The following is a 26,200-nucleotide window of genomic DNA, read 5'->3' on the forward strand; positions in this document are numbered from 1 at the left end:
TTGTGGAATGGGGACAGAAATGTAGTGTCTCTGTGTCAGATCAGGTTGGAGATGCAAATCAAGATTGGGGATGTAACCGTGGGAGTGAGTGACAGACCGTCAGTTTCAGAAATACCATTTTATTCTTGAGAACAATTAAGCAGGATCCAAGGTGGGAGTGACACCTTGTGTGGCGGAGAACTCAAAGGAAGACCAAGGAATTGAGGAGTTAAAATACAAATATACAAGAAATTTTCCAGACTGCGTAATACCAAGATCTCATTGTCATAAGTTACAACAAGAAGCAAAAAGTAAAGAGAAAGACAAAGGAGTGGAAGTTTAATTAGCTGGCCCGTTGTTTCATGTAGTAGTGCAGGAAAAACCTGACCAGGCAGAGGGCCAGGCAGAGGTGTTTAGTTCAGAAAGGCTAATGGCCTTACAACAGAAATTTACATAAAATGATGCATACTCAGAAAAGGAATCAGATTATATTGTCGAGCGTTAGCAACTTAAAGATAGAATCCTCAATGAAAATGGAGACAACGGCAGCTTAGTGCAGAGGAGAAATGACCAAAGTTAACTAGATTGTTTTGGTGGTCGCATACAGACTGGAAGTGTTACGGGTAACACATGATCTAACTGCAGGAAGTCATCTAGTATACCTGAAGGAGATCACCTGGAAGATTCAGGCGAAGGTGCAAAAGCATTACGACTGGCCTGGAATGCACAAGGACGTGGTTACTTTTTGCTGTACGTGTAATGCATGCCAAATGTTAGGTAAGCCACAGGCAGAACTAAAGCCAGGACCTTTGTTGCCAATCCCTGCATTCGACAGACCTTTCACAAGGGTTATGACTAGTTGTGTAGGCCCCCTTTCTAAAGTAAAATTGGAAATCAATATTTGCTGACCATAATGGATGTGTCTTTCAGATTACCAGAGGCAATTCCATTACAGAGTGTTCAGGCAAAAATGGTGTTGGAGGGGTTGGTAGCTTTCTTTACTCTGTATGGGCGATCCAACGAGTTTCTGTCAGTCGAAGGGAGTCATTATACCGCTCGGCTGTTTAAGTAAATCATGACTAGCTTAGATATATAGCACTTCAAATCGAGTGCGTCTCATCCTGTATCGCAGGACGTCTTGGAAAGTTGGTATCAGACGCTGAAGACCATGTTAACAGTGTACTATTAGGATTACCCGAATGATTGGGATAAAAGTGTCCCAATAAAATGTTTGCCATTAGAGATGCCCCGAACGAATCTACTCAGTTTACTCCCTTTGAGTAAATATTCGGACATGAAGTGAGAGGTCTTTTGGAATTAATTAAAGAGAAATTAACAGGACCGAAGTGAGAGATCTCACACTTGGATTATGTACCTGAGGCGAGGGAGTGATTAAATAGTGTATGTGTGTTAGCAAAACAGCACCTGAAGCGGGCAGAGCATACAATGAAGCAATTGGAGGTAAAGCCTATGAATTTCGATGTTTTTGTTCAGTGGAGATGACACCAGTGGTAGGAAATCCCTTCAAAGCCAGGTTTAGTGTCTTCTTCCAAATGGAGAACAAAGTAGAGTCAGGTAAACTCTCTGGTAAAGATGCTGGATATAAAAAGGAGTAGCAGCTATTTCTTGTTAATACGTTGTAATCTTGCTAATATCGAGATAAGGAACTGGGGAAACAAGTGTTAGATACTGCTCCGCAGAGTGAGGTATCAATACAGATGTCATGGAGTTCGATGTGACGCAAAATCCTTTAAATAACCAGGAAGTCCTTGAGGAGTGGGATAGGATAGCGACCTGTCAGTTGCAAGAGCAATGAACCCAGTTGCTTGTTCGTTGCTGCAGTATGAGGAAATGTGCAGACCGTGAGGGGAGGACTTACACTTATGTGTATAGGGTAGAAGTAGGGAATGCTGTTCTGATAAACAACACACCTGCAGGCTTAATCCTCACAAAACCACCGAGGTCCAGAGGATGCGATGCTCAACGAAGATATCATTGAACCGAGTCAGAGCGAGTGGAGTATGCCGATCCTGTTAGTTGCCAAACCTGATGGGGCTCAGCGATTTTGTGTGGACTATCAGAAGGTCAATGTTGAAACAAAATCAGGCTCATATCCAATACCAAAATTCACAGACTGCATACGTAAAGTTTGACAAGCAACGCACATTACAAATTTGGACTTATTGCATGGTTATTGGCAGGCAACTTTATCAGAGAAAGTGGAAGAAGTTTCTTCTTTTTTAACCTTAAAAGGGCTACATCGATTGTAATTAATGCTGTTTGGAATGAATAGTGCACCAGCCACATTCCAAAGATTGATGAACAGAGTTGTGCCCAGATTAACAAATTGTGCAGTTTTTCTGTTAGATGCAGTGATCTTTAGCAAGTCATGGAAAGATCACATGTTACAGTTGGCAGAGCTCGTTGAATGATTACGAGAAGGAAAACTGTTAATAAACGTAAATAAAACAGAATTTGCAAAGGCAGAGGTGAGGTTCTTGGGACATTACATTGGACAGGAAAGGTTGACCTCAATGAACATAAGACCAAGGGCTTTGAGATATTTCCACAACAATCGTCGTCGAAAGAGGAGCTTCGATTTTTGGGAGTGAGAGGATTCCATTGGAAGTTTGTTCCAAATTTCAGCAGCGTCGTGGAACCGCTGATGGATTTACTAAAAAAGGACACATCATGTTGGTGTATAGAACAATTCCAGCAGGCATTTGAGAATTCAAAAGCAGCATTAACTACTGCATCAGTTTTAGCTACACCAAATATTTTGAAAATGTTCAAAATTGCGATCTTTGTAGCGATATACGAGTTGGAGATCAAATGATGCAGGAACATTGGAATGGTTGTGGTTCTGTTCGCTGAGCTGGGAATTTGTGTTGCAGACGTTTCGTTCACTGTCTAGGTGACATCCTAAGTGCTTGGGAGCCTCCTGTGATGCGCGTATGTGATGTTTCCTCCGGCATTTATCGTGGTTTGTCTCTGCTGTTTCCAGTTGTCAGTTCCAGCTGTCCGCTGTAGTGGCCAGCATATTGGGTCCATGCCAATGTGTTTGTTGATAGAATCTCTGGATGAGTGCCATGCCTCGAGGAATTCCCTGGCTGTTCTCTGTTTGGCTTGTCCTATAATAGAAGTGTTACCCCAGTCGAACTCATGTTGCTTCTCATCTGCGTGTGTGGCTACTAAGGATAGCTGGTCATGTCACTTCGTGGCTAGTTGGTGTTCGTGGATACGGATCGTTTGCTCTCTTCCTGTTTGTCCTATGTAGTGCTTTGTGCAGTCCTTGCAAGGGATTTTGTACACTGCAATGGTTTTGCTCATGCTGGGTATCGGGTCCTTTGTCCTGGTGAGTTGTTGTCTGAGAAAGTCTGTTGGTGTATGTGCTGTTATGAGTCCTGGTGCTCGTAGTAGTCTGGCTAACAGTTCAAAACTGTTCTTGATGTATGGTAACGTGGCTAGTCCTTTGGGTTGTGTCATATCCTCATTCCGTTGTCTTTCCCTTAGGCATCTGTTGATGAAATTGCAGGGGAATCCGTTTTTGGCGAATACGATGTAGAAGTGTTCTTCTTCCTCTTTTTGCAGTTGTGGTGTGTTGTAGTGTGTTGTGGCCCTTTTCAACAGTATCTTGATGCAACTTGTTTTGTGTGTGTTGGTGTGGTTGCTTTTGTAGGTCAGGACTTGGTCTGTGTGTGTGGCTTTCCTGTACACATTTGTGGTGAATTCTCCGTTCGGTGTTCTCTGTACCATTACGTCTAGGAATGGGAGTTGGTTGTCCTTTTCTCCCTCTCTAGTGAATATGATAATGGAATGGCCATTTGGCTACCTGTGAAAAATAAAACTGAACACCCACCGGAATGAAAATGCTCCACTATTGATAAAGGATTATTGAGTTGGGTACTGGCCTGACAATATTTGATTGTTTATCTGACAAACGAGTTGTTGGAGATGAATGTATAAAAATACAATCCTTTTGCATTTTTTTGAAAGATTTAAAGATTAAAATATGAGAATAGTTCATTGGAGTCTCATGTTACCGACATTTAACTGACAAAATATACAAATTGTGGGCGGAAAGTTAAAATAGCAGATGTGTTATCATAGATTTAAAGGAAAAAAGTGCAGATTAGATTTGAGTTATTCTAATGTTATATAGCTGTGCAGAATTAAAATGAAAGGTATAAGTTAGATTAATCACTTTTGCATTTCATAGTTAGGGGATTCAGAATTACAGAAAAAGAAATGAAGCCATCTTTTCATTCTGATGTTTCATATATTTTTCTTGAAAAGGGCAGGGGTAGGGGGTGGTGTTATACAGCTGAAAGCATGTGTGGTCACTTTAAGACAGAACTGATTTTGCTGAATATAATGTACAGGCAGAGTTGCCAGCTAATGGTAAGGCTAACAATTGGCTGGTAAATGGATACCTGAGTTTTGGTTGCTGTTTTGACAACAATTAGTTTAAATAATGCCCAGGATACCAGAAGCCAATGAAATTTGAAGATCATCGTCTCGATGCGTGGAACCAATCAAATTATGAGAATGTAATGTGTCATGGGGAGTATATACACCTGCCACTTTGAACACTAGACTGAAAGAAACTGCTTTGGAGCCGGAGAGGTAACTGGCCATCTAAAATACTCTATCAAAGATAGCTTGTCATGTTAAACCTAGTTGCAGTTTAAAAAAAAAGGAAGATGACCCATGGATATCAGCAGCTGGAAGAGTAAGACAGCGGAGGAGACAGAGACTGTGTGGTCTTGAGATTAATTGAATGTAATATTTCATATGTGGGCTATAGGAACAGCATCTTTTTTGGTTGGAGTCAGATAGTCAGCAGTTTAGAAAACGAGGTCTTGTATTTGTGAATAGTTGCTGTTAGGGATCACTGTTAAAGTTAAGAGACTAAATTGTCATTTTTCTTTAAAGAGTGCAATGTTAGAGTTTTAGTCACTCATATTTTAACATATTACACGGCAAAGTGAGCTTTTCTGGGTGCTTGCTTTAATTAACAGAGGGGTTCGATCTCCACGTCGTAAATGTCCATCCACACTAACCCCATTTCCTTGCACTTGGTCGATATCTTTCGAGTCCTTTCCTATCCATATATTTGTCTGAATATCTTTTAAATGTTGTTAATGTAACCCCCTCAAAAGCATCCGCTAGAAGCTCTTTACATCTGCGTATCAGCCCCTGTGTAAAAACGTTGCCCAACAGGTTCCCTTTTCTCCTTCCATCTAATCTTAAACTGATGCCTTCTCGTCCTTGATTCTTCAAACCTTGTAAAAAGACTAAGAGCATTCACCATATCCATGATCTCATATACCTCTATAAGTTCCCCATTCAGTCTCCTCTGCTCTTAAGAACAAGTCCTAGAATGTCCAATCTCTTCCTTTAACTCAGACCATTGGGCTGTGCCAACATCCTTCTATATTTCTTCTGCATTCTTTCTAGTTTAATAACATCCTTCTTCTAACAAAGTGACAAAAAATTGAACACTATACCTCAAGTGCGACCTCGCCAATGTCTTGATTATCGCAACATAACTTCCCAACTTCCATACTCAATGCCCTGACTGATGAAGACCAGTGTGCCAAGAGCCTTCTGTTTACCTGTGATTCCACTTTCAGAGAGCCGTGAACCTGAACTTCAATGTCTCTCTGTCCACTACCCCTCTGAACGCCCTACCATTCACCTTGAAGCACGTACCTTAATTTGACGTTCCAAAATGCAAGGCCTCACACCTATCTATGTTAAACTCCATTTGCCAGTTCTGGGCCAACTTCCCCAGTTGATTAGGGTCTTGCTGCATTTTTTGATCACCTTCTTCACTGTCCACGATACTGAATATTTTAGTGTCTACTGCAAATTTAATCATCACGCTTGTTACAATCTCATTCCAATCATTGATAATAGATAACAAACAGTAATGGGCCCAGCACTAACCCCTGAGATTCTCCACTCGTTCACAAATATCCTTCAGGTAAGGAAAATTCCATCCTTTATATGGTCTGACCTCCATGTGACGCCAGAAACACAACAATGTGCTGGACCCTTATCTGCCCTGTGGGCAATTAAGATGGGCAATAAATGCTGCCTATCCAGCAATGCTGTCATTCAGAAAATGAATAAAAAAGTCATTACAGGCTTCCGGTCCTACAAGCATCCAACACTATTCAACTCTCCTTCCTAACATCAAGCCAATTATGTATCCAATTTGTCTGCTCCCCCGCATTCTATGCGATCGAATCTTCCAGAACAGCCTATCATGTGGAACCTAATCAAAGGCCTTACTGAAATCTATACAGATGACGTCTACTGCTCTCTATATCTACTGATTCAAGAATCTAAGTAAAGCCATGTTCCTACAATTATGAATCCTTGCCGAGAGAATATTTGAGACAATCTCTACAGATTTGATCTCCTTTGTAAGCAATAATCTCCTTACCACAGACACAGATGTTTGTATCATGGAATGAGAGGGAAGAAACTGATGTTCAATCTGTAGAGCTATGAGAGAATAGAGATAATTTACTGAAACTTGATGCTTGGTTGCGTTCACTTATTTCCAGAGCAGCCATTGATAGGCTGAGAAATACCATACTTTACCCAGGTTTGATTAGTTTGGTTTATTGTCATGTGTACATCAGTACATGGAAACACGTTATTTATGGACAGTGGAGGCAGATCATAGTAAGCATAGCTAGACAGATCATAGGGTGGAAATAGATTTGTACAGAGTAAGGCACACAGGTTACACTGCACAGGACGTGCGCTAGACAAGATCAACAAAACCAAGATTAGCATTATTTGAACTTAGAGCGTCCATTCATCAGTCCAACATGTCTTTCCTAATTGTTTCTAAGCCTTAATTAACTCCCCCCACATTAATAAGCAGTCATTGTGTGACACTGCACTGAACGTTATGTTGTTCACAATCCTCAACAGAAGCCACAATACCTTTCTTCTGAAACAGGTAGCCATTCCCACCAGCTTCTGCCATCCATAGTGAACACCAGGCTGTCTTCTCGGAGATGGAAGGTGCCTCCTTGAGACTTCACAGAAAGCATTTTGCTTCCCTCCTCACTGCGAAAAAAACACGTTAAAGTCCCAAGTACATATCATCTAAAATGGAGCCAACAGGAACAACATGGAGCAGTCTGTGCAGCCTCTTCTCCACTTGTTCATCATGGTAGAGCATTAATCATGAGACAGTGAGGACTGCCAATGCTGGAAATCCGAGTCAGGAGTGTGGTGCTAGAAAAGCACAGCAGGTCAGGCAGCATCCGAGGGGCAGGAGAATCAATGTTTCAGGACTAAGCTTTTCGTCAGGAATCAGCATTGATTGCCTTATTTTATTCCTGTGCAAGAACGTTGAGGGGCTGAATGGTCTCCTCCTCCTATCCCTGTGTAAGTGACTCATGGGGCTGAATGCCCTCCTCGTGTCCCTGTGTAAGTGGCTCAAGGGGCTGAATGCCCTCCTCGTGTCCCTGTGTAAGTACCTGGAGGGGCTGAATTGCCTCCTCCCATTCTTGTGTAAGTGACTCATGGCACTGAATGGCCGCCTCCTATTCCTGTGTAAGTGACTCCAGGGGCTGAATGGCCTCCTCCTGTTCCTGTGTAAGTGACTCCAGGGGCTGAATGGCCTCCTCCTGTTCCTGTGTATGTGATTCAAAAGGCTGAATGGCCTCCTCATGTTCCTGTGTCAGTACATCATGGGGCTGAATGGCCTCATCCTGTTCCTGTATAAGTGACTCAAGAGGCTGAATGGCCTCCTCTTGTTCCTGTTTCAGTGACTCAAGGGGCTGAATGGCCTCCTCCTGCTTTTTGTGTAAGTGACTCAAGGGGCTGAATGGACTCCTCCGGTTCCTGTGTAATTGACTCAAGGGGCTGAATGGCCTCCTCCTGTTTTTGTGTAAGTGACTCAAGGGGACGAATGGCCTCCTCCTGTTCCTGTATAGGCCACATTGATTATTGCTAAAAGATACTGCTTACGGCTGCTTCAGGAGCTGATGAGGGAACACATTGTTGTGAACATTGATTAATCTTCAGGAAACATTCCCTCTTCTGACCTCATGATGGGGGAATGACATTGATGAAGCAGCCGAAGATATTTGTGAAGTGGAAGCTATGCCAAGGATCTCCCACAGAGATGTTCCGGGACTGAGATATTGGGCATCCACACACCACAAACACCTTCCATTTTCCTGTGATTGACTCCAACCGGTGGGGAGTTTATGCTGATTCCCAAACAAATCCAATTGTGTTTAACTTCTTGACGTCATCCTCAATCAAGCACTGCCTTGATATCTGGGCCAGTCACTGTTACCTGAAACTTTGTGTTCACATCATATGTTCATAGCAACAGGTCATAGTATAGGAGCAGGGAGTGCTTATTTCAAGCAGAGGGTATTAAATGTCAGCAATTTGTTTTTCCATCATGTTAGGAGAGCTAGATGAAAAAGTATTTAAAGAAGGGGGAGCTGTATTTGACCTGACAGAGAGTTAAGGGCTATGAAGATTTGGACATTGAAGAGGATTTCAGACCTCGAGCAGATCAGCCATGATTTTAGTGAAAGCCAAGGCAGGCTTGAGAGGGATGAGCGTCCTGCCCCTGCTTCTGATCTTCTCACATTCTGTTATTGGAAGGTTAGTAGGTGTTATTTTCCTGGAAGGTCGGTTATTGAATGTTGCGGTCAGCGATGTGAGCCATCTCTGGGTGAGGTATGGGAGCTGTATACACAGTTAAGCTGGGTCTACAATATGGCCAACCAATGAAGCACAATTTGCAGAGAGGGGAAGCTCTGTAAAGAGAGATGATGGGCCTCTTTCATACCCAGCCTAGGTTTTCGAATTACATTTCCCAAATCACTTCAAATCGTTAGTGACAATACTGAGGGGCTTCCTTGTTTCTGTGCACCAGGTGATACCAGTCAGTGGACTCCAACTGCTCCTGTCTAGCAGGTATGAGAGGCTGAATGTTATGCAAAAACATAGGACTGAGGAGCAGGAGTGGGTCATCAGAGACTTTGACCCTTCTTCACCAGGCACTAAGATTGTGGCTGATCAGGTTGTGGTCCCAGCTCCACTTTCCTGTCTGTATCCTATTATCCGTGACACAATTCTCTGTCAAGTGTTTAACTAACTCAATGTGAACATTGAGGCACAATAAACTTCCAGTGAAGAGAATTCTGAATAGAAAGGTCATTTCAGAATTTATCCACATCCCTCTTATCGAATCAGAGAGCAATGCAGCATGGTAACAGACACTTTAGTCCAATTTGTCTACTCGGACCAGATAACCAAATCTGATCTAGTCCCATTTGCCAGCATGTGGCCAGTATCCCTCGTCTGTCAGTCACTTTTTAAATGTGCAATTGTACAGCTTTCACCATTTCCTCTGACAGCATTTTCTGTACACACATTACTCTCTGCGTGAAACATTTACCACTAAGATCCCTTCTAAATTATTCCCCTCTCACCTTCTTCCTACGGCCTCTTGTTTTGGACTCCTTATCCTGGGAAACAAAGTGTGACTATTCAGACTATTCATGCACACTTTTTTTTAAAGCTTGCACACATTGCTGTGATGAGAAACAATGAGGGAGAGAGAGTGCAGTATAGGCCACTCATTCTCGGGTAGATCACATTTTTTTCCTCTCTGAGTTTAGTCACACAATAATATCATCCAAGCCCAAATTAGACCATATGAGGTTTCCTTGAATATTGTCCAAACTATGTCTTCATTACATTCCCTGCTCCACGTAGGTACATCGTTGCTGCTTTTCCCTTAGCAGCAATAGTCAATTTGAAAGGTGTTTATATGTGCTTGCATCAATTAAATATTTTAAATGTTTATGCATTCAGAGTACCTGTGTTAAAATGAAGGCATCTTATTTTTTAACAAATGGAGAAATTGCTGCAAAAACTCAGCAGGTCTGTCAGCATCCTGATGCCTTTCAAATGTTGTAATTGGACCAGCCTCCACCACTTCCTCTGATAGCTCATTCTTCTGCGTGAAATAGTGCTGCCTAGGCCTCTTACAAATCATTTCCCCCACACTTTCAACTAATGGCCTCAACGTTTGGATGCCACTACCCTGGGAAGAAAGCTTGACTACTCACCCTATCCATGGCTGTTATGATTTTATAAACGGCTACTGCTGCGAAATGTAATTCCAACCAACACGAATGGCTGTGCTCTCAGTCTTCCTTGGGCCTAAATTCTGAAATTCAATACTGACACCTCTTGCTTCTCCATCAAGACACAATTCGAACACCATTTTCATCAATTTGTCGAGACGTATTATGAAACATCCCTGTGGGATTTCTCCCTGAAACTTTGTGCCCGGAGACAGAGACACGAGCACCAATCAGCAATAAAGCTGCAACATGATTCTTCTGTGTGTTTGTTCATCTGCCTGTTCTGACATGCTGTGACACACCTCTACAAGAGGCAGGATCTAAATCCAGACCGTTTGGTCCAGAGCTAGGGACACTGCCGCAGAGGTTTAGGATTTGGAATCAAATCCAGGGTTCTGGCTCAGAGGCACGGGTACTACGCATGCCACAAGATTTAAACTATGCCCAGACTTTGGGTCACATTTTAAGTGCAGGCTTTCAGCTCAGTATGGATTTCTTAAAATCTGGTTAACATGACTGAACTACTCAAAATGTTTTTGAGGCATTTGTCTCAATTGTTCGATGTTCTGTTCACGTACTGTGCCATCGAGATAAACCATAAACATCGTTAACTGCTATTATCTGCAGTCTGAAATATTTGGGAAATAAATCCTGCAGACATATTCTGCACAATGAAGGGTCTCAAATAGATATTTTTTACTAAACACCAAAGACAAAGAAAGACCATAATTTCTGGCCCCAAAATACCGATCAGTATCACCCACCAACAGCGTGTGTGACTGACCTCTTCCTAAAACCATGAAATGACAGCAAGCCGCTGATTACTGTCCAGCCTCTCCTCCCCACTGACTGTGTCTGCAATCTGTCCCTCCCCTTCCAAAACGCACAAGGCAAACCAAGCTCAGGATAATTGTGAAAATCAAGGCCGGAGTGTACAGGCATCCTGGCGAGCGGATGCGTATTTTAATATTGAAGGGGGAGGGTGAGGAGACAGTAATGTCACACACTGGGCTGAGGAGTGTCAGAGGGAGTTTAATTTGGATTAATGTGACGTATTGGATTTGGTAAATCAAAGAAGAGGAGGACCTATACAATTAAAAGCGTGGTCTTAGTCAGTTTTGTAGAACAGAGATCTATGCCATCAGGTATAGTTTATTAAATTTTGCATCTCATACAGTGTGGTTCAAAAGGTGTTCAGCACCCTTGTCTTCATTGGTTTGACCGTTGAAGATCGAAATTTGGACGTCAGTGTTGAGGTTGTACAGGTCATTGGTGAAACCTCTTCTGGAATACTGTGTCCAGTCTAACCATCCTACCAGCTCATTCAATATACACACCACCCTCTGAGTAAAAACGTTGCTCGTCAGGTCACATGTAAAATTTTCCCGACTCACTTTAAAATTATGTCCTCGAGTTTTGGTCTCCCCTACCCTCAGAAAATACCTTGACTATTCACTTTGATATTATTGACCTTGATATTATTAAACTGGCCATGGTTGAGAAGAGATTAACCGGGGTGTTGCTGGGAATGGATGGACTGACCGATAAGAAGAGGCTGGATATGCTGGGACTTTGTTCACTGGAGAGAATGAGATTGAGTGGTTGACGTTACAGAGATTTATAAAATCATGAGAGATACAGAAAATCTGAAGGGCCAATGTCTTTTCCCTAGAGTGGGGGATTCAAAACTGAGGGATATTTTAAGATGCGAGGAGAAAGGTTTACAAAAATCAGGAGATGTAATTATTTTAGACAGAAGCTGGCTTATGTGTGGAATTAACTTCCCGAGGAAGTGGTGAAAGCAGGGACAGTTACATTGTTTAAAAGATATTCAGATCAGTACATAGATTTTAAAAATCAATTAGGTGATGTTGTGAGCACTTGTCCTCTCCCACTCATTCTCTGAATCGATTCCTGTTGGATTTCACCCTCTCCCGATACCTGTGCAGTGGCGTGAGGAGGCCAGCAGAGGGTGTCTTTGCATCACTTTAAGCACCACAGAGACTGCCAGACTTGCCCCTCACGGAGACAGACAGAAACACACACAACAATTGTTAGGACACAGCGGGAAACTCATCTGGTAATTTAACCTAAATACCAAGAAAAGCTCAATTTGCCTCATAAACTGTTAAATTGTGAGTGACAGAGAACTCCCAAATTCCACTGTTTAAATAAAAACATCAATTTATTTTGTATCTCTGAAAGTGAACATTTTAGTCAACTATTCATAACTCTGAGACCGCCAATCTCTTAACTGCCTATTACACGACTCCATCTCTATAACGACATACACTTTCAATAAGATACTTATTAAAATTACATCAACGTAATTTCAAACCGACACAGTAGCTGTTGTTTTCGGTGTCTTCTTCCGGCTATTGATCTCCCTGGGTCATCATCATTCTGTTTACTGTGAATATGTTTCATATGAAAAGATACCTTTGATAGAGATTGTTTTCCAATTTCTTGCATCTGTGTTGATGGCCTTTGCTCTTTTTGCAATTTTCAAAATGCCTGCATTCTTAATATCCAAAACATCGGATTATCACATTGGTTCAATTTTCGAAAACCAATAGATTCAAAATTGATTTGGTTTTATTATCCTGGGGCATAATTTGAACTGACTGGTAAAATTCGAATTGTTGAACAAACAGCAACCATCTCAGGGATCTATTTCACAGTCAAATGTGACATATTTGCAGTTGCCCTTGACGCTCTTGGTCTGCCATCCTCTCATATACACAGGAGCTTGTAAGCTCTCAGTTCAGACGGTTAGGACAAAAATTGGGCCCTTGAAGACAGAAGCAGGGGAATATATTACTGGGAACGAAGAAATGGCAGAGGAATTAAATGGGTACTTCAGATCTGTGTTCACTGGGGAAGACACAAGCAATCTCCCTGAGGTAACAGTGGCTGAAGGACCTGAACTTAAGAGAATTTATATTTGCCAGGATTTGGTGTTGGAGAGACTGTTAGGTCTGAAGGTTGATAAGTCTCCGGGACCTGATGGCCTGCATCCCAGGGTACTGAAGGAGGTGGCTCGGGAAATCGTGGATGCGCTGGTGATTATTTTCCAGAGTTCAATAGAATCGGGGTTGGTTCCTGAGGATTGGAGGGCGGCTAATGTTGTGCCACTTTTTAAGAAGGGTGGGCGGGAGAAAGCAGGAAATTATAGACCAGTTAGTCTGACCTCAGTGGTGGGAAAGATGCTGGAGTCTATTATAAAGGATGAAATTACGGCACATCTGGATAATAGTAAGAGGATAGGACAGAGTCAGCATGGATTTATGAAGGGGAAATCATGCTTGACTAATCTTCTTGAATTTTTTGAAGATGTAACTCGGAAGATGGACGAGGGAGATCCAGTGGATGTACTGTACCTGGACTTTCAGAAAGCTTTTGATAAAGTCCCACACAAGAGGTTAGTGAGTAAAATTAGGGCGCACGGGATTGGGGGCAAAGTACTAGATTGGATAGAGAATTGGTTGGCTAATAGGAAACAAAGGGTAGTGATTAACGGCTCCATTTCGAAATGGCAGGCAGTGACCAGTGGGGTACCGCAGGGATCCGTGCTGGGACCGCAGCTTTTTACAATATATGTAAATGATATAGAAGATGGTATCAGCAATAACATTAGCAAATTTGCTGATGACACAAAGCTAGGTGGTAGGGTGAAATGTGATGAGGATGTTAGGGGATTACAGGGTGACCTGGACAAGTTAGGTGAGTGGGCAGATGCATGGCAGATGCAGTTTAATGTGGATAAATGTCTGGTTATCCACTTTGGTGGCAAGAACAGGAAGGCAGATTACTACCTCAATGGTATCAAATTAGGTAAAGGGGCTGTTCAGAGAGATCTGGGTGTTCTTGTCCACCAGTCAATGAAGGCAAGCATGCAGGTACAGCAGGTCGTGAAGAAGGCTAATAGCATGCTGGCCTTCATAACAAGAGGGATTGAGTATAGAAGCAAAGAGGTGCTTCTGCAGCTGTACAGGGCCCTGGTGAGACCACACCTGGAGTACTGTGTGCAGTTCTGGTCTCCAAATTTGAGGAAAGACATTCTGGCTATTGAGGGAGTGCAGCGTAGGTTCACGAGGTCAATTCCTGGAATGGCAGGATTGCCTTACACGGAAAGACTGAAGCGACTGGGCTTGTATACCCTTGAGTTTAGAAGACTGAGAGGGGATCTGATTGAAACGTATAGGCTTATGAAAGGACTGGACACTCTGGCAGGAGGGAACATATTTCCGTTGATGGGGGAGTGCCGAACCAGAGGACACAACTTAAAAATACGGGGTAGACCATTTAGGACAGAGATGAGGAGAAACTACTTCACACAGAGAGTGGTGGCTGTGTGAAGTGCTCTGCCCCAGAGGGCAGTGGAGGCCCAGTCTCTGGATTCTTTTAAGAAAGAATTGGATAGAGCTCTTAAAGATAGTGGAGTCAAGGGTTATGGAGATAAGGCTGGAACAGGATACTAATTAGGAATGATCAGCCATGATCATATTGAATGGCGGTGCAGGCTCGAAGGGCAGAATGGCCTACTCCTGCATCTATTGTCTATTATCTATTGTCTATTGTCTATTGTCTACCATTCGCTCTCTCTTAAAAGTACAGAACACACTTTCAACTTCATAATATTAATACTATGATGTCAATGACGATAATCAGAGCCTATCCGGAATTACCTTGCTCCATGATTTGTCAATATTTAATTCCCTGTGTGTGGTGTGTGTCAGGGGTTTTGTTGCTCTGTTAGCAAAATCTCAATATTCGACTCCGTCCATGGGAATATCACAATATTCACTTGCTCACACTTGTGAGCGTGGAAGGATTTCAGTTTTTTCTTGTGGACAGTGATGCTATAACAATCTCAATGTTTGTAAATGGCACCAAAGCTGGAAGAACTGTAAAGTCTATGGAGGACAGTGTGGAACTCTAACAATACAATCACACATTGGTGTAGTTTAAGGGCAGTTGGGGATCAATGCAGAGCAGTGTCAGGCGGTGCAATTTGGTAGGAAGGACATTGAAAGACAGTATAAAACATTCTGCACCGTTATAAAGGGGGTACAGGAACAGAGGGCCCTGGGTGTATGTGAGAACATCTTTTTGAAGATGTCAGGACAAATGGGGAGAGCAGAAAATATCACAGATTCGCTTCAGTATCTGAGCTGTTTACAGGAGGAGGTGTAGGAGGGATTCTCCGTGCTCCCTTCTTGGGACGTGGTGGTGACGATGTGTTGTGAGCCCACCCTCCTGCCCACCGAGACCGTGGGGATTCCATTTGTGCCCATGCGACACAAAAGTGAGATGACATCACTGCCACAGCTTCTTAGTTGTGCCGTGGGGAAACGGAGCTGCCAGTGGGGTTAAAGTGAGAATTTCCCTTCACTGAACATTGCTCCTTACTCGGTCGTTGGGACGTGGATGTTTCAGAATCTCCACACGAGGCGTCCCGGTCCTCTCCGGCTCATACCAGGGTCCTCCTCACGTGGCGGGGTGAGCGGGGGAGGGAACGGATATCAGGCACTCCACCACCCGGCTTGGCCCTTTCTGTCCTATTCCAGGCTGTTTCGCCTCGATTTGGTGAAAGGGAGGGAGGGAGAGTGAGAGGGAGGGTGAGAGTGGCTGGCCCTGTTTTTAGTGCTGGTGTAGTTGGGGACAGTTTCATGGTGAAATATCTGGAGGGAGTCAGTCCACAGTCTTGTATCCATGCCATTTTATTGGTGTGGCGTGTAAAGTGGAAGGTGTGACATAGAGAGAGAGAGAGGGAGAGTAAGAGGAAGGTGCTGCATGCAGTAGTGAGAGTGGTGGATCATGAGCCTGGTTCGGGGGTAGGTGCTAGAACAGATATACAGTGAGTGTTAGGGAATACGGTGACCCTTATCCTGAAGAGCGGGGAAGGTTATTGATGCTTGTCCTGTATTGCTGCACATTTCTTCAGACCGCAGATACTGCACTGAGCTGGGTGGTGAGCTCAGACCATGCTCGGTGGGTCTGGTGGTGTGGGTCCCCCTGGGATGAGAATGGTCCTCCTCTGTACTAGCCCACCCACCACCACCTCTGTGCCTTTGTCGACAAACCGTAGTGCAATTGTCCCTTATCTGCCATGCTCGGGGTAAACTGTGCAGGGCAGCTCCTTACTGAGAAAGCTCAACCGTGCGCCCATTGGCCTCTTAAAGTTGGCCCCAGTGCCAGGGATCATGGAATATCCAGGGACATCCGAGCAATGGTGAGTACCTCCAGCCCTGATAGAAAGACATAGAACATAGAAAAATACAGCGCAGTACAGGCCCTTCAGCCCTCGATGTTGCACCAACCGAAGCCGATCTAACCTACACTAGCCTAATAACCTCCATATGCTTGTCCAATGCCCGCTTAAATGACCATAAAGAGGGAGAGTCCACCACTGCTACTGTCAGGGCATTCCATGAACTCACAACCCGCTGAGTAAAAAATCTACCCCTAACATCTGTCCTATACCTACCACCCCTTACTTTAAAGCTGTGTCCCCTAGTAACAGCTGACTCCATACGGGGAAGAAGGTTCTCACTGTCAACCCTATCTAAACCCCTAATCATCTTGTACACCTCTATCAAGTCTCCCCTAAACCTTCTTTTCGCCAATGAGAAACGTCCCAAGTGCCTCAGCCTTTCCTCATACGATCTTCCTACCATGCCAGGAAACATCCTGGTAAACCTCCTCTGCACTCGTTCCAATGCCTCCACATCCTTCCGAAAGTATGGCGACCAAAACTGCACACAATACTCCAGATGAGGCCGCACCAGAGTCTTATACAACTGCAACATGACCTCAGGACTCCGGAACTCAATTCCTCTACCAATAAATCCCAGTACACCTTATGCCTTCTTCACAGCACTATTTAACTGGGTTGCAACTTTCAAAGATCTGTGTACATGGACACCAAGATCCCTCTGCTCATCCACACTACCAAGTAGTCTACCATTAGCCCAGTAATCCATCTTCTTGTTACTCCTACCAAAGTGAATGACTTCACATTTAGCTACATTGAATTCCATTTACCACCTTACTGCACAGCTCTGCAACTTATCTATATCGCGCTGTAACCTGCCACATCCTTCTTCGGGTGGGAGAATCCAGCTGGCATTGAATGAGAGGGACAACATGGGATGGGGTGGGTAGTTACTGAGGTGAGTCTGAACGATAGCACCAGGAAACTAGCTCAGCATCGTGCATAAAATCCCTCTGTCACACTCAAGGAAAATCAAACCAAGATAAATTGTTAGAATCTGCCCATTGTCGTAGATTCTGTTGAAACCAATTCCAGTTACAAAGATGCAGAACAATTGCGCATCTGACCATACACTAATGTCCCTTTTTTCCCATCTTTCCTGAGAAGACAAGCTCATGTGACAGGATGCTATCCAAGTGTCTGAATTTCAGCATTCTGCAACCTGGGAACACGTCATTCCATGACACTGTCTCTCAGTCTCCACCTCTCCGTCCATTTCCCAACCCCTCCCATGTGGTGATATCTAAACTGATTGCCCCGCCACCTGTCTCTGACAGTGATGTTCACACCCACAGCACCCCCTTGACATGGCACAATGTCGATATGGAGCTGTAAGTGGATTGTAGCTGTACATCCTGTCACTACAAGCATGGGCTGCAAGTTCCCCCGCGCTGGGCAGGGATCTAACACAGTGTTACTGAGCAATGCACTGAGTTAGACATGCTGGGAGGGTAATTGCTCCTGCTTTACAGATCAATACACTGGTGTGGGGTACACAGTCCATCATGCTGGGAGTGCTACTGCTCCTGGGTTACAGATAATTCACCAGTGATCACTGCACAACTCGCTGCGCTGGTCAGACTATCTGGTTGATGTAGTCTGTGCACCTCCCCATGCTGGATGGATATTTGTTTCAGGTTCACACATTTGTGCACTGCTGTGGTCTGCGCAGCTCCCCGTGCTGGACAGATATTCAGTCCGGGTTTACAGATCAATGTACTGCTGCTGTCTGCACAGCTACCGGTGCTGGATAGATATCTAGTCTGGGTTTGTAGGTCAATGCACTGCTGTGGTCTGCACAGCTCTCAGTGATTGACAGATATCATGTCCTGCTTTATAGGTCATTGTACGGGTGTGGACTGCACTGCTTCCCATGCTGAATACTTGCTGGAGAAACACAGCAATCCAGGCAGCACTAGGAGGTGTAGAACTTGATATTTCAGGTGTAGCCCTCCTTCAGGACTCTGACAGAACGGTTACATCCGAAATGCCAACTTCTCCACCCCCTGATACTGTCTGGCTTACTGTGTTCTCCCAGTTCCCTGCCTGTCTCCTTTGGATTCCAGCATCTGCAGCTTTTTTGTCTCTATCGCAGCTTCCCAAACTGGACAGATGTCTAATCTGCGTTTGAAGATAAGTGCTTTGACGTGATCTGTGCAGTGTTTCACTCTGGAGAGATTGCTGGGTTGTATTGACCAGTGCAATGGATTAATCTGGACAGATTTCTGGGTTGTACTGAGCAGTACACCGGCCTGGTCTGTACAGTGTTCCACGGTGAACAGATATCTCCTCTGTGTTTAGGGTGTCTAGGCTAGTTTTGTGAGTTGAATTGAGAATGTGGTATATCTAACCATTTCAGCTGATCTGGCAATGCCTTTAGTTCCCGTTCCAGTGATTGGAACCTCTGTCTCTCACCCCATTAATGTTACAGTGTGCCCAGACACAGCACATCATGTTGGTGGGGTGAGTAGGGGAGAAAGGTGATGGACAGGTCAAGGAGTTCCCCGGAATCGTCTTTTCCCAACAGTCTATAACTGACATTCCGTGGAACGTTCTGCACCCAACATTCTATAACTGACATTCCCGGAAAGTTGTGTCCCCAACATTCTATAACTGACATTCCCTGGAACGCTCTGTCCCCGACATTCTATAACTGACATTCCCTGGAACGTTCTATCTCTGACATTGTATGTGAACGGCCGGACGTCAGTGAATTGAACAAACGATAAGATCCCGAGGGAAGAGATCCCGTTCCAGGGAGAAGGAGACACTCTTCTGAAGGCCCCTCGGGCAGTTAAAGGGGTGAATACGTTTTTCCTGCGTTTACATTTCTTCACGACACAGGATCGATCACAATTTAAACCAAAATACAGAAATTCCCAAACTCCGTTTGTCTTCAGGAAACTGGGAGAGAATCCTTCAGGACAGCAACGTTTCCACCCTCCGTATTAGGAACTGGGAATGAGTGACCTGTGTCGGCTCTCGAGTGATCAAGTGTGTGGGAATGTTCTAGAAACCACCTGTCCTTATGGATTTGTCTCTGTGTGTTTGTGGAGGGAGGGTTTCTTGTGGTTTCTGTCACATTTTTGTCAGTAACTCAGACCTTCCCATTTGTTATTCGAGCTCCAATTATTTTAATAAATCCCTGAATACAGGGACACATTTGAAAATCTCACTGAGTCCCTGATCAAACGCGTCCCTTTGCCTTCAGGCTGATGGATAATGGGTTTGTTTTCCTTCCTCACAGTTAACGTAGTGACCATCTACGTCCTGCTTTATAAAGATTGTGGATTGTCTCCATGTGTCAGACGTTACCTGGGGGCCATGGCAGCGGCGGATCTCCTGGTCATTATCCTCGACCTGATACTGAGACACATTCCCACTGTTTATCGGGAACAGTTTTATTTCCTGTACTTCGTCCCCGTGTGTAATATCCACGCCGTCCTGCTTTATGCGGCTACTGACTGCTCTGTCTGGTTCACCGTCACTTTCACCTTTGATCGGTTTGTGGCCATTTCTTGGCAGAAGCTGAAAAGTAAATATTGCCGTGAGAAAACGGCGGCTGTGATTCTGGGAGTAGTTACTGTGCTGAGCTGTTTAAAGAACATTTCCTGGTATTTTATGCTCACGGCTCGGTATTGGCTGAGGAACCTCCCCTGGTGTTGTGAGGTACGTCTCGCTGTTCTATCCTCCATTGTCTGGGTCACAATTGAGTTCCTCCACCACATTCTAACTCCGTGTGTCCCATTTCTCCTGATTCTGCTGCTCAATGTTCTCACCGTCAGACACATTTTAGTGACCAGCAGAGCCCGCAGGAGACTCCGCGCTCACAACAATGGGGAAGCTCAGTCTGACACAGAAATGAGAAACCGAAAAAAATCCATCATTTTTCTATTTGTGATCTCGGCCAATTTCATCCTGTTATGGTCAACGTTAATGTTGTTTTCTATATGGAACCGCATGTGGGATTTTGGGTATAAGTTTGTGTATCTCCATGCCTTTGTGGGGGAATTGGGCTTCATGCTGCAGCTCCTCAGTTGCTGTACAAACACCGCGATTTATGCTGTGACCCAGACTAAGTTCAGGCAGCAGCTGAAGAATGTGCTGAAATATCCCTTCACCCAAATCCATCCATCAATCAAATGCCCTCATTAATCAATCCATCCGGAATTTTCTCATTTCAGTTCAGTGCTTCTGCGATGGTGCAGCCTGTCGCTATGGTAACAGACTGAGGGTAGCGCTGGTTTGTCCATCCTTATCCCACAGGGGGATTACAGGGAAACATTTCAATGTTTCTCACAACTCAGGGGCCAGTGAGAAAAGGCACCATCCCACTGACTGTATCCATCACTTCCATTTGTAAACAATAAAAATGTTCATTTAAGTGTGCCGAGCAGCACAATGACCGATGTTGTTGTGTGTCTTTGTGTTAGAGAAGCTGAGCTGGAGAGAGACAGACTCAGTCCCAGGTCCTGGTCCTCAGGGAAGGGAAGGTAAGGGAAGGGGACCGGTTCCTGAGCTCAGGAGCTGAGTTTAACTCACTCTGTCCCCCCACTCCGACCTGGCCTCCCCATTCCTTCCCTCTACTCTTTCTCATCACTTCACTCCCTCTCTCTCTCTCTCCCTCTTTCTGCACACTCGCTCTTTCTCACCACCTCTTCCTTTCACTCCCTCTCTCACACACACCCCCAACCCCCGTTTGTCCACCTGCCTCCACTCTTCCCTCTCCCCTCACCCTCACTCTGCCGTATCTGTCTCCCTCCCGCAATTACGTCTCTACCCCATTTCCCCTCCTCCTACCTCCCACATCTCTCTATTCTCTCACCCCCACCCCCACATGCAGCCAGACCACCACCACCCCAGTCTCTGGGTCAGAAGGAGAGGGAAGGATCAGGGAGACAGAGTATGTCTGAGAGAGAGGGAGGGAGGGAGAGTAGGGAGAGAGATGCAAAGAGAAACGGAGGGAGGTTGGGGGGGGGAGAGAGAGATACCGAGGGAGAGGGCACGAGAGTCAGAGAAGGTGGAGAGAAAGAAGGAGTTGGGAGAGAGTGAGAGGAACAAGGGAGAGAAAGGGTGAGGGAGGGAGAGAGATAATGAGATACAGAAACGACAGAGAGAGTGAGACTGAGAGAGGTGCGAGGGAGGGGGCGAGAGAGAAAGGGGGCAAGTTTTAGAGAGAGAAAAGGACAATGAGAGAGAAAGGGGACGAAAGAGATGGGGAGGCGATAGAGAGAAGAGGAGAGATGGAAGAGAGAGAGAGAATGAGGGAGTGAGAGAGTGAGGGGGGAGAGAGACAGACGGGGTGAGAGGGAGAGGAAGGGGCAAAAAAGAGTGGGATGGCAAGAGAGAGATAGAGAAGGCAAGAGAGAGAGGGTCGAGAGAGAGAGTGCGAGAGAGAGGGATGAAAGAGAGAGAGAAGAAAGAAAGAGAGAGAGTGGTGCAAGGGAGAGGGTGAGAGAGTGAGTGAGAGGGTGAGTAAGAGGATGAGTGAGAGGGCGAGTGAGAGAGAGAGAGGGCGAGAGAGAGAGGCCGAAAGAGAGTGGGCAAAAAAGAGTTAGAATGTGAGGGAGATTGATGAAGTGAGAGAGAGAGAAAGACGGGAAGAGAGTGACATAGAGGCGAGAAAGAGGGAGTGAGAGAAAGGAGGGCAAGGGAGAGAGAACGAAGGGCAAGGAGAGAGGCAGTGAGAGAAAGAAGGAGCGAGAGAGGGAGGCGGTAAGAGAGCGAGAAAAAGAGATCGGCAAGAGAGAATGAGGGGGACGAGAGGGAGAGGGAGCAAGAAAGACAGAAGGAGCAAGGAGCGAGAAACAGGTTTCGAGAGAGAGGGAGGTAAAAGAGAGATAGAGGGGGTGAGAGAGAGAGGGGTCGAAAGAGAGGGGGCGAGGGAGAGAGAAAGGGGATGAGAGAGAGAGTGCAAGGGAGACAGGCAGCGAGGGCAAGAAAGAGAGAGTGTGATGGGAGGAGAGAGAGAGAGACAGATGGTGAGAGAGACGAGAGAGAGAGGGGAAGGGCAAGAAGGAGAGAGGGTTCTGTGAGAGGCGGTTTGACAGAGAGGGGGCGGGAGAGAAAGAGGATGACAGCGAGAGGGCAGGGGCAAGAAAGGACAAGAAAGAAAGAGAGAGAGACAGCGACAGAGTGAGAGGAAGAGAGGGAGAAAAGAAACGAAAGAGACAGAACAAGGGGACAGAAGAGAGTCAGCGGAGCAAGATGGACAGAGAGAGGGATAGGTTGAGAGGGGGGCGCGCGTGTGAGAAAGGGAGAGAGAGACGAGGACACAGAGGCAGGGCGAGTGAGCGAAAGAGATGGAGAGATGGTGAGTGAGAGAGGAAAGAGAAAGTAAGTGTGAGAAGGAGAAAAGGGTGCGTGAGGGGGTTGTCAAGAGAGAGACAGACCGAGAGAGAGGATGAAGGGGGTGGCTGGAGACAGAGAGGTTGAGAGGAAGGGAGCGGAAGAGTGGGTCAAGAGAGAGGGGTAAGAGAGGGAGCTAGTGAGAGAGACGGGCGAGGCGAGCGAGAGAGACAGAGGGCGAGCAGTAGAGAGAGAGAGAGAGGCTGAGCAAGAGAAAGGGAGGAGCTGAGCAAAAGAGAGAGAAGAGAGAGGGATGGGGTCGAAAGAGCGGGCAAGAGAGGGAGGGACATGGGGGCAATTGAGAGAGAGAGACCGGAGACGAGAACGAGAGAGAGGGAGAAGAGGCGATAGTGACTCGAGAGTGAGAGTGAGTGAGCAAGGGGGGTTGGGTCTAGAGAGAGAGTGAGAGATACACATACAGAGGGGCAAGATGGTGGAGAGAGAGCGACAGAGCGAGAGTGGGTGAGAGAGAGAGAATGAGGAGGGTGAGTAAAGGAGCATAGAGAGAGAGAGACAGGGGTGAGAGAGAAAGAGGGGCGAGAGAAAGAGAAAGAGGCGAGAGAGAGAGGGGGTCGAGAGAGAGGGGCGAGAGAGAGGGTCGAGAGAGAGAGACGGGCGATACAGAAAGACACAGACGAGAGAGAGAGGGGCGAGAGAGGAGGGCGAGAGAGGGGGGCGAGAGAGAGGAGGGCGAGAGCGAAAGGGGGCGAGAGAGAGAGAGAAAGGGGCAAGAGTGAGAGAGGGTAGAGAGAGACAGAGGGGCGAGAGAGAGAGGGTGAGAGAGGGGCGAGAGAGGGAGAGACGAGCGAGAGAGGGGGGCAAGAGAGACAGTGCGAGAGAGTGGGGGGCGAGAGAGAGAGAGAGGGAGAGAGATGGGGAAAAGAGAGTGGGGAAAGGGGGGCGAGAGAGGGGGCGAGAGAGTGGGAAGAGAGAGAAGAGGTCGAGAGAGAGGGGTGAGAGAGAGAGGGGCGAGAGAGAGGGGGGAGAGAGAGAGAAAGGGGCGAGAGAGAGAGGGAGATGAGGCGACAGTGACTCGATAGAGAGAGTGAGTGAGCAAGGGGGTGTTGGGTCTAAAGAGAGATACACAGACAGAGGGGCAAGATGGTGGGGAGAGAGCGACAAATCAAGAGTGGGTGAGAGAGAGAGAGAATGTAGAGGGAGAGTGAAGGAGCAGGGAGAGGGAGAGAGAGACAGGGGCGAGAGGGAGAGAGAGACGGCAAGAGAGCTGAGAAAGGGGTCAGAGAGAGCGTTTCGAGAGAGCGAGGGTCGAGAGAGAGAGTGGCGAGAGAGTCGAGAGAGAGAGGGGCAAGAGAGAGGGGGGCGAAACAGAGCGGGCGAGAGAGGGGGATGCGAGAGAGAGAGAGGGGGGCGAGAGAGAGTGGGGCGAGAGTGGGGGTGAGAGAGAGAGGAGAGAGAGGGGAGAGAGTGGGGGAGAGAGAGTCGAGAGAGAGAGGGGAGAGAGAGAGAGGAGGGTGAGAGAGAGAGCAGAGGTAAAGAAAGAGAGAGTTGTCGAAAGAGAGAGGGTCGAGAGAGAGGGAGTGGAGGGGGGCGTGAAAGAGGGGGCGAGAGAGAGTAGGGAGAGAGTGTGTGGGAGAGAGAGTAGGGGTGAGAGAGTGGGGAAGAGAGAGTGGGGAGGGGGAGAGAGTGGGGTAGAAAGGGGGTGCGAGAGAGGGGGCGAGAGCGCGGAGAGAGTGGGAGGGGGCAAGAGAAAGAGGGGCGAGAGAGAGAGGGGCAAGAGAGAGATAGGGGCGGGGGGTGAGAGAGAGGGGGGCGAGAGAGAGGGGAGAGAGGCGGAGACAGAGAGGGGGATAGAGAGAGGAGGGCGAGAGAAAGAGAGGGGGAGAGAGAGAGGGTCGAGAGAGGGGCGAGAGAGAGAGACGAAAGAGAGAAAGAGAGGGCGATGAGAGAGAGAGACAGACAAGAGAGAGATGGGCGAGAGAGAGGGAGATGAGAGAGAGGGGGCGAGAGAGAGGGCGCGAGTGGGAGGGTGAGAGAGAGTGGCGGAGGGGGGAGGGGGGAGCGAGACAGCGGGGAGAGAAAGAGAGGAGGGCGAGAGAGAAAGGGGCGAGAGAGAGGGGGCGAGAGAGAGAGAGGGAGGGGAGAGAGAGATAAAGGGGCGAGAGAGAGAGGGAGATGAGGCGACAGTGTTTCGAGAGAGAGTGAGTGAGCAAGGGCGGGTTGGGTCAAGAGAGAGACACATATACAGAGGGGCAAGATGGTGGGGAGAGAGCGACAGAGCGAGAATGGGTAAGAGAGAGAGAATGCGGAGGGAGCGTGGAGGAGGAGGGAGGAAGAGAGTGACAGGGGCGAGGTAGAGAGAGGGGCAAGAGAGAGAGAGAGAGAGACAGGCGAGAGAGAGAGGGGGAGGGGAGAGAGAGAGAAAGGGACGAGAGAGAGAGAGTCGAGAGAGGGGGGTAAGAGAGAGGGGGCGAGAGAGAGGGGGCGAGTGGGAGGGGGAGAGAGAGTGGGGGAAGAGAGTGTAGGGGGAAGAAAGAGGGCGTAGAGATAGTGGGCGAGAGAGAGTAGTGGAGAGAGGGGGGTGAGGGGGTTAGAGAGCGATGAGAGAGAGAGGGGAGGATGAGAGAGAAAGGAGCTAGAGAGAGGGGGCGAGAGAGAGAGGGAGGTGAGAGTGAGTGGGCGAGAGAGAGGGGGCGAGATGGAGGTGGCAAGAGAGAGAGAGCGAGACAGAAAGGGGCGAGAGAGAGAGAGAGAGGGAGATTGAGGCGACGGTGAGTCGAGAGAGAATGAGAAAGGGGGGGGGTTGGGTCCAGAGATAGACACACATACAGAGGGGCAAGATGGTGGGGAGAGAGCGACAGAGCGAGAGTGGGTGAGAGAGAGAGAATGTGGAGGGAGAGTGGAGGAGCAGGTAGAAAGAGAGAGACAGGGGCGAGATAGAGAGAGGTGCGAGAGAGAGACATAGGCGAGAAATAGAGGGGCTTGAGAGAGAGAGGGAGGGGAGAGAGAGAGAAAGGGACGAGAGAGAGAGGGTCGAGAGAGAGAGCGGCGAGAGATAGAGAGGGGCGAGGGAAAGAGAGGGGCGAGAGAGAAGGGGCGAGACAGAGGAGGAGTGAGAGAGAGGAGGGCGAGAGAGAGGAGGCGAGATAGCGGGGGCTGAGAGGGAGGGGGCGAGAGAGAGGAGAGTGAGAGATGGGGAGAGAGAGGAGCGGGAGAGAGAGAGGAGGGCGAGAGAGAAAGAGGAGGACGAGAGATAAAGAGGAGGGCGAGAGAGAGAGAGGAGGGTGAGAGAGAGAGAAAGGATTGAGAGAGAGAGGGTCGAGAGAGAGAGAGGGGAGAGAGAGGGCGATGAGAGAGAGATGGACGAGAGAGGGGGCGAGAGAGAGTGGGGCGAGAGACAGTGGGGCGAGAGAGAGAGGGGGCGAGAGAGAAGGGGGCAAGAGAGAAGGGGCGAGAGAGAGGGAGCGAGAGAGAGAGGGAGGGGAGAGGG

The sequence above is a fragment of the Chiloscyllium punctatum genome, chromosome 46 (assembly GCF_047496795.1).
Source record: "Chiloscyllium punctatum isolate Juve2018m chromosome 46, sChiPun1.3, whole genome shotgun sequence".
NCBI classification, from domain to species: domain Eukaryota; kingdom Metazoa; phylum Chordata; class Chondrichthyes; order Orectolobiformes; family Hemiscylliidae; genus Chiloscyllium; species Chiloscyllium punctatum.